Source organism: Mytilus galloprovincialis, chromosome 12, assembly GCF_965363235.1.
Source record: "Mytilus galloprovincialis chromosome 12, xbMytGall1.hap1.1, whole genome shotgun sequence".
Taxonomy (NCBI): Eukaryota; Metazoa; Mollusca; class Bivalvia; order Mytilida; family Mytilidae; genus Mytilus; species Mytilus galloprovincialis.
Window position 1 is genome coordinate 40,471,979 of NC_134849.1, and position 8,547 is coordinate 40,480,525.

An 8,547-nucleotide genomic window follows, 5' to 3' on the forward strand; every position below is an offset into this window, starting at 1 on the left:
CCAAGTTAAGAAAAGTCTGTAAACAATAAGACCAAGTTTTGAAAAGTCTGTAAACAATTAGACAAAGTTTAACCCTCCATCATTTTTTAAGGAAAAGCCTGTACCAAGTCAGGAATATGACTTTTTTTTCCGTTCCTTTTGATTGTTTATGTAGTCAAGCGTTTGATTTTTTTACGTTTTATGGATCTTCCACATTTTTATACAACTTGGAGTCTGGTTCTTTTGTTTTTGTTTTTTCTGATCTAGTCTTAAACATAACATACAATCTAATCAAATTATTTCAATAATTTATTTTTAAGTCTCACTAAATGCAAACAAAAAATAAAATTATAAAATTTTATGATTTTTATCCTCAACAAAACAGAAATTGTCAGTCCATCTCCTATCATACAGGAATTTTTCATTGCGGAACAATCTTCTTTTGAATGATAAAGGCTCTTGGTGTGCAGTTCCTTTTGGTTGTCAGGTGAACTTTTGTATCCTGAAATGAAAAAATGAAACCTTCATGTACATTTGTATGCAACAGTCACTTATTCTTAGATCATGTTTATTAAAATACATTAAACAAGCTTCTTGAAAAAGATTGTTACAAAAGAAAAATACAAATTCTAGTTAAAAAGACAATACTTTACACCTTGTACAAATGTACACATCAAAAGACAAACAAATCAAAAGGAACAATATATGGAGCAAACAAGCATGCAAGTTTTTTTATATTATAAAACAAAATCCTTGATTTCTGAGAACTACAGCATGTTTTTCCTATTTTATCCTATTATTATGAATATATATTTTTTAAATTGCCCATTTTTTACCTATTCAACAGGATACATATTCGAGGATGATTTAACCTCCATTTTTCAATCATATTATAGTTCTATTGGCAACTTAATAATATACTTATATATTTTTACTTACATCTGCTCTTGAAATTAAGTCATCCGTTTCTTTCTTCGTTGCTTTCTTTCTGATCTGTTCTTCAATTTGATCTTATGATATGTATTTATTCTAGCTCTTTTCATTCCCACTACATGTACAGTGTCACAGTCCTATAAATGCATACATACAAATAATTATTATAGGTTTATATGAAAAAGAACAACATGACAGTTTATTTTTGACAGTGGAGTTTGAATGTCAGTTTATTTTCAACTTTTTAGTCATGGCGTGGTCAGTTTATTTTCCAGTAATGAGTTTGAATGTCCTTTTGAATGTTTGGTATTCTTTGTTTCTTTTTGACAAATGAAGTGAAACTGTAATTTCAGTGTTTGTGTAAAGGATGTTGCACTATGGGCCATTGGGATCTTATTCCTTGCAAAGTTAAAATACTTGAAACTATGATTATGTGACATTATGTACAGAGACAGTTTAGACTATTCAATCTCATTTTAAATTTTCGAACTAGCTCATTCTTCTTTTATGATTGAACCCTGCGACTGATTAAGTGTGTATATTATATGATTCATACCACAATAGTGAACTTGAAATAGCATAGGTTAACAGTTTAACGCACATATCAGTGGCGGATCCAGGGGGGGGGGTTCCGGGGGTGCGCACCCCCCCTTTATTTTTGCCGATCAATGCATTTGTATCGGGACATATGTTTTGCACCCCCCCTTTGCCCTGGGTGCCCTGGGTTAGCACCCCCCTTTCGAAAATTCCTGCATCCGCCCCTGCATATTCCCTTTATTAGTCTGTTAAATTATGGTTTGTGCCCCTCCCCCTTTTTACGAAATCTGGATCTGCTTACCTTCCGCTGCTGTAATAACTGTTAAGATGGCTTTGATTCCGTCAATATTCTAATATGAAGTTCTGTATCTGTTGCATCGTCAATATATATATATACTTGATAGATGGGATCCATTGTTTTAAATGTTGTTTGTCTTTGGCGGGTCCGAAGGCGTCCGTATCAAATTACCACGATAAATAACTCTGTTCGTTAATTAATATAAGATCATATTCGGACAACGACTCCGGAAATTAGAGAAAATATTCACTCACATCTTCCTTATAAATACTATAAAAGATTATTTTATATGTCCCTGGTATAAACAACTAATTGCTTAACTCAGTCATAAAAAAAAAAATTGAAAGTAATTTAATAACTCGAGTAATTTATTAATCTTATAACACAAAAAGGGAAACTCAGTTGGGGAAGATGATATGATTTGTTCTCATAAATAAAGAAGCTCCGCATACTTGGGACTGAAGTTTGAAAATAATTTTAATTTTAAGACAGCCACGATATCATAGTTTCACAGAATATGCTGGAATATGTAGGAACATCGGTAAAAAGGTGAAACCAGTACTGAAATATTATAAAGTGTTTAGGTGTTTAGGAAAGTGTTTCAGAAGTGTTTAAAAGATGCCATTTAATGTTTAGCTTAATGATAACATTCACTGATAATAACACTACAACACGTTTAAATTCTAAACACGTTTAGGTTTTTATGTGTTTAGATACATATCCGTTTAGATCCTAAACGCTTTCCTAAACACGTTTAGACCTAAACATGTTGTAGATCCGTTTCAAATCTAAACGCTGTTTTTACAGTGTAGTGTCCTGGTTTTGATTCCAAAATATGTAGTCATACTTGAATGCAAATGTTTTAGCTCACCTGACACCAGGGCTAGGTGAATAATTCTCATCATTTGTCGTGCGTTAACTTTTACAAACATAAAAAAGAAAATGTGGTATGATTGCCATGCAATGAGACAACTCTCCACAAGAAACCAAAATGACACTGAAATTAACAACTTTAGGTCACCGTACGGCCTTCAACAATTAGCAAAGCCCATAACGCATAGTCAGCTAAGAAAGGCACCAAAATGACAATGTAAAAACATGAAACACTTAAACAAAAGACACCGGTACGTCTAAACACCGCTCAGGACGTCCTGAGTGCACGCAGGACATACAAACTGCACTCAGGACATGAAATATATGTTTTAGTGTGTTGTGAAGGTATGCATTCGATAGATAATATAACTCTTCATCTAATAATTTTTGTTTTGATAAAATCATTTTAACATTTTAACATTTAAGGAGTTATCGAAGTTTTCATCGGCCGTTTTTGTGAAAGATGTCAGGCATGACCTAGGATTATATATATTGAATACCAATTATCAGGTTTATTTTGCCTAGCCAGTCAAGGTCGTTAAAAACTTCCATTTGTTGTTGTTTATTAGGTCATTTGGTCTTTAATAGTTAGGAGTTATTAGTGGTGGTACTAACCGCATACAAGTAAGCTTGGCAAACAAACAAAATAAGATGTCTTTTGAAATATCAAAAAACAATGAAGATATATTGTTTTAGAAAAAACCCGCTAAATAAACATTTTTCTTTTTGTTTGTAATAATTGAAGACAGTCGAGAAATATGAGAAATCTACATATATAGTTTGGAAATTTTAATTCAATAGACCACTTTCGAGTTCATCCGTCACCGGAAAAAAACTCGTCAATTATACGCGCCTTTATGACGTCATTTACCAGATAGAAGGGATCGCCTGTATCCCTGCACTATTAACGTTCATCAAGCGTCTTAGTGATCGTCATTATGCAGGATAAACTAGAAATAATGCTTGTTATATAGGTACTTAATGACAATTCCGAATGACAGTAGTGCTGATTGTCAATTTTGAGAATTCAATTTGCCGAATAATTCGTACAATATAGAAGTATAGTTTTCCAACCACTCGTTCAATATTGGAATAGAAGTGACGACGCCCCTAAACGCACAAATGACGTTCACTAAAACTAGAGTTTTTGACGGAAATGCATCGAACTCGAAAGTTGTCTATTCATTTAATTTCATTAACTTAATAGAAACAAAACATATCGTTATTTAATATTTTATTTGTATGGATTTTCGTACACTATATTTTATTTCAATTTCGTGCGATGAAAATTTTAGTTTTATTCTTGCTTCAAAATTAGGAATTTTTATTATTAGATGTATTAACGACTAACTTCTTTCGATGACAGAAACCAACCCGCGTCAGCATACACTCCAAAATTCATTTTTGATGGGGGAGTGTTATGACGACAAACGCTCGAGAGCTGTAATCGAGGTGTTGAATAATGGACATTCATTTAACTGTCTCACGACTTTGGTACTGATTATGCTACCTGTCATCGTTATTACTACGTCAGAAACTCGTAGACTAGTACGCCATCATCGTTGTTAGCGGGCTATCAAGCTAACCAACCTGGGCCTGAAAGTAGCCGTTGTGAAGTACAAAAGAAACATCAAAAGAGTAAACAAACCAAAAATAACTCAGCATAACCAAGATGGCCGCGCACCAAAATAGCGGCCTTCAACCTGTTGCTGATTACCAAGGATTTGTATAGTAAGTCTTACTATACAAATCCTTGTGATACCAACTGCAGAAAATATCTAAAGCTCACCAATTGCCCGCGGGATGTATATCCAGTCAATGTCGTTAAACACTTCCATCATCATCATGTTAAAGCACGTACAACAAGATCAAAGCCACAAACATGATAAGCAGAAAAAAAGCATTATTATAGTCCATTTGCCAATTCCCGACCCTGTAATTAGATACCTTTTTTTAGTTGTCTCCATTATGAGGGACATTCATTTTTTTTATTACAATGGAGAGCTAGCAGGAACAGCAAATTTACCTGTGCGTAATCTTAGATTTTGAAATCTTTTAATTACATTAATTTGTTGTTTAGATACATACTTACGACATCAGAAATTATTGTTAAAAACTTCCAAGTGCTCCACGAAACCTCTTTCTAAATTATTAACATCTATTTTATCAGCAATCAAAGATGGGCTTCAAAGTTATTGTGAAACTGCCTATTCTAGAGGTGGCGTGAATCAGATGTGGATACTTAAAAATTCCAAAGATCTTTTAGAGTACATACAATCTAACTCTCTTTCATCTTGTAACAGTGTTAAAACATTTGACTTTTCTACTCTTTACACAAGTATTCCACATTCCAAACTAAAAGACGAAAGAGTTGGTATTACTTTGCTTCATAAAAAAGAATGGCCAACGTAGATACAAGTATCTTGTCTTAGGGAGGGATAAATCATACTTTGTAAAGAATCACTCTGATTCAGACAAAAAATTCTCTGAAACCGATATTATCAAGATGCTTGATTTCTTGATTGACAACATATTTGTAACGTTTGGAGGACGTGTTTTTCAACAGACTGGCGGCATCCCAATGGGAACAAACTGTGTCCCTCTACTTGCCGACTTGTTTCTTTATTATTATGAAGCTGACTTCATGCAGGAACTTCTTAGGAAGAAAGATAAGAAGTTAGCAATATCCTTTAACTCTACTTTCCGCTATATAGATGACGTTCTTTCACTAAACAATTCAAAATTTGGTGACTATGTGGAACGCATCTGGGTATACATTTACAATTAATTCTCCATAGGCGGTAATGGTAACGTTTTCCTCCGTTGCTCAGTCCATATCGTTTATTTGAACATGTATGATGGCTCATATCGAAGCTGATACATTTATACATGTCTGGTTAAATTTTCGGGGTGGCAAGTGAGATTACTTTTTTCGCAAATTGATGGACCCCGGAAGATGGTGAAAAATGTCACTCTCCTCATGAAATAATCCCAAAATTCTGATCATAAAATTCAATAAAAAAATTGTCCTTTCTAATAATTTATTTCAGGTCAAATCTACATCTTTCTTTTCTCATCACACCAGCTCTATAAAACAGTTCTTATTGTTCATTTATGTCCATTTTTAAAATCACAGCATCAACAATTGTATGGCGGACTAATATTTTTTTTAATTACGTCATCTGAGTTCCTCATCTCAAGGTCTATTAGGGATCCTGACCCATATTGAAATTCATACTTCTGATTTTTCCAAATATTTTTATGTGATCTTCATCGGTATAACATTCTGAATAAATCTGTGTATTTTTGTCCATTTCTGAAAAAAAAAATAAAGTTGTTTTAGCACTATACGGCAATGACACTTTCGTCGCTATATTCATTTATTTTGAATACAATGTGTTTGTATAATTAATTTCTTCCAGAATACCTTCACTAGTCAAAACAAGGACAAAACTTCTGATTATAACCCTTAATTACAATACACAGAGCCTGTTAAAGCATTCTATAAAATTTTCTTGTGCCTTAAAGTGCATTTTGACAGAGAAATTATGCAAAAATGAAGATTTTATAAAAAAACCAACACCAAAATAATTATTCTTACTAGTGGAAATCTGGTATTTAAAACTGTGGAAAGCACTCTTAACTACTTGGAAAGTCATCCTTATCATATAATTAGAGTGCAATATAGTGCAAATTTTCAAAACTTGTCCTTTCACATAATTCTATTTGAGAAAAAATGTTTTTAACATATATTTCAGTGAAAACCTTTTATTAGTGAGAAATCCACATGAGGTTTTAAAGGAAACATTGTGACATCACATGTATTATGGCGTCATTAAATAACGACAGATCACAATAGAGCTAAATATAGTTTGCAGTGTTACGTGAGAAACAGTTGCCGCAAGATTTAACTCGAAATATTGAGTCGAAACGATCTGTAACTAAGCCTTTTCATTTAATACCAAGACCATAGCAACAGTTTTCATATTTGCATATTTTTAACATACCGACTGTAATTTTAATTGCATAAATACCATAAATAAACAATTTAGAGCTTGCCTAATAAAGCAAAATGCTTACCAGTTATTCAGGACTTTTTAAAACCTCTAGTTTGCCATCTCAGGTTAAAAAGTAATGATATGTCTGGAACTGAAATAAGACAAAAAAATTACTCAGGCTGTGTTATCATTTGATTTAAATACAGAAGTACTATTGAGAGAGAAAAATCTAATTCTTGAAAGTTTAATCACAAAGAAAGACAAATGCTTCTCCCTTGTGGCTTAGTCACCTTCATTTAAACCTTTTATTTTAGAAGCAATGGGTAGTAGCTAACTAGCTTAATAGTTGAATAGGTGCAGAAATATTGTTTTCAAAAAGGTTTGACCCTCCCCTTTTTCACTGAGAAATGACAATATCTATTGTTTTGCTCAAGTGCATTAAAAATATTAGTTCATGATTTTCTTAAAACATGTACATGTTTTTTCTGTTTTTTTTGCACATGATATCTACTGACCAGGGGTCAAATCATTGGATAAAGGCACATGCGATGATGTATCTCACTTTACTCGTATGAAGTGTGTTATCTCCCTTGATTATCAGGTATTCCTGTAGACCGAAGTGATAATTACATAACAAAGACTATATTGTGTCATGTTTACTTACAATTTAATAATATTTAAAAGTTGTTTCTTGCCTTTTTCAATATAGTAAACAAATTCCTTTCGGATCTCTCGGAAGTAAACAAAGTTATGATTGTGCCTAAAAAAAGTGTTCAGCCCCGTGCCAGTAATGCATTTTAAAAGCAAAGTTTCATTGAGTTTTTGCTGATCTTTATCAATAATATTTATCTTAAACCATTTATAATAACTAGGTATAAATAAAAAACTACTAACCATCATTTTCGGTGGTGTACAAGGTGAAATCATCCATAAATCAGCCTGAAAACTTCTGGAATTAAGCTTCTAAATTGGGTATACATTTACAATTAATTCTCCATAGGCGGTAATGGTAACGTTTTCCTCCGTTGCTCAGTCAATATCGTTTACTTGAACATGTATGATGGCTCATATCGAAGCTGATACATTTATACATGTCTGGTTAAATTTTCGGGGTGGCAAGTGAGATTACTTTTTTCGCAAATTGATGGACCCCGGAAGATGGTGAAAAATGTCACTCTCCTCATGAAATAATCCCAAAATTCTGATCATAAAATTCAATAAAAAAATTGTCCTTTCTAATAATTTATTTCAGGTCAAATCTACATCTTTCTTTTCTCATCACACCAGCTCTATAAAACAGTTCTTATTGTTCATTTATGTCCATTTTTAAAATCACAGCATCAACAATTGTATGGCGGACTAATATTTTTTTTAATTACGTCATCTGAGTTCCTCATCTCAAGGTATATTAGGGATCCTGACCCATCTATCCCATCGAATTGGAGATAAAGGATACTACAGATACAGTTAAGTCGGCTTCATATCTTGACTTACATCTAGAAATTGACAATGAGGGTCGGTTGAAAACAAAACTTTACGACAAAAGAGATGATTTCAGCTTTCCAATTGTGAACTTTCCATTTCTAAGTAGCAACATTCCAGCAGCACCTGCATACGGGGTATATATCTCCCAATTGAAACGATATTCCCGTGCTTGCATTTCCTATCATGATTTTCTTGATAGAGGGTTACTGCTCACAAGGAAGCTATTAAACCAAGAGTTCCAAATGGTGAAGTTGAAATCATCCCTTCGTAAATTTTACGGACGCCATCACGAGTTGGTTGACCGTTATGGAATAACCCTTTCATGAATGTGACCTACCGAATTAGACTATTTACCGGATTTGTAATCACATAAGCAACACAACGGGTGCCACATGTGGAGCAGGATCTGCTTACCCTTCCGGAGCACCTGAGATCACCCCTAGT

At 33.4% G+C, this 8,547-nt stretch overlaps 2 long non-coding RNA genes across 2 annotated transcripts; both read right to left on the minus strand.

The window, feature by feature from the left end:
- Window positions 1-270: 270 nt before the first annotated feature.
- Window positions 271-2,017, minus strand: LOC143055084 (uncharacterized). The gene is made up of 3 exons (XR_012971940.1): window positions 1,751-2,017; window positions 919-1,049; window positions 271-481 (listed from the first exon to the last, which is right to left on the minus strand). It is a non-coding gene; the product is annotated as an uncharacterized LOC143055084 (long non-coding RNA).
- A 3,409-nt stretch (window positions 2,018-5,426) lies between these two features.
- On the minus strand, window positions 5,427-8,027 carry LOC143053571 (uncharacterized). Its single transcript, XR_012971412.1, has 3 exons — window positions 7,513-8,027; window positions 6,701-6,769; window positions 5,427-5,936 (listed from the first exon to the last, which is right to left on the minus strand). It is a non-coding gene; the product is annotated as an uncharacterized LOC143053571 (long non-coding RNA).
- Window positions 8,028-8,547: the final 520 nt, after the last annotated feature.